We start from the raw sequence: 970 nt of genomic DNA on the forward strand, positions 1-970 counted from the left end.
TCCATTTTGAGTTTATTTTTGTGTATGGTGTTAGGGAGTGTTCTAATTTCATTCTTTTACATGTAGCTGCCCAGTTTTCGCAGCACCACTTATTGAAGAGGCTATCTTTTCTCCTTTATATGTTCTTGCCTCCTTTATCAAAAATAAGGTGACCATATGTGTGTGGGTTTATCTCTGGGCTTTCTATCCTGTTCCATTGATCTATATTTCTGTTTTTGTGCCAGTACCATACTGACTTGATTACCGAAGCTTTGTAGTATAATCTGAAGTCCAGGAGCCTGATTCCTCCAGCTCCATTTTTCTTTCTCAAGATTACTTTGGCTATTCAGGGTCTTTTGTGTTTCCATACAAATTGTGAAATTTTTTGTTCTAGTTCTGTGAAAAATGCCATTGGTAGAGCCTGATTCCTCCAGCTCCATTTTTCTTTCTCAAGATTACTTTGGCTATTCGGAGGCTTTTGTGTTTCCAAACAAATTGTGAAATTTTTTGTTCTAGTTCTGTGAAAAATGCCATTGGTAGTTTGATAGGGATTGCATTTAATCTGTACATTGTTTTGGGTAGTAGAGTCATTTTCACAATGTTCATTCTGCCAGTCCAAGGACATGGTATATCTTTCCATCTGTTTGTATCATCTTTAATTTCTTTCATCAGTGTCTTATAGTTTTCTGCATCTATTAAGATGATCTTATGGTTTTTCTCCTTCAATTTGTGAATATGGTGTATCACATTGATTGGTTTGTGTACATTGAAGAATCCTTGCATTCCTGGGCTAAGCCCCACTTGATCATGGTGTATGATCCTTTTAATGTGCTGTTGGATTCTCTTTACTAGTGTTTTGTTGAGGATTTTTACATCTATGTTCATCAGTGATATTGGTCTGTAATTTTCTTTTTTTGTGACATCTTTGTCTGGTTTTGGTATCAGGGTGATGCTGGCCTCGTAGAATGAGTTTGGGAGTGTTCCTCCGTCT

The sequence above is a fragment of the Physeter macrocephalus genome, chromosome 4, assembly GCF_002837175.3.
Source record: "Physeter macrocephalus isolate SW-GA chromosome 4, ASM283717v5, whole genome shotgun sequence".
NCBI classification, from domain to species: Eukaryota; Metazoa; Chordata; class Mammalia; order Artiodactyla; family Physeteridae; genus Physeter; species Physeter macrocephalus.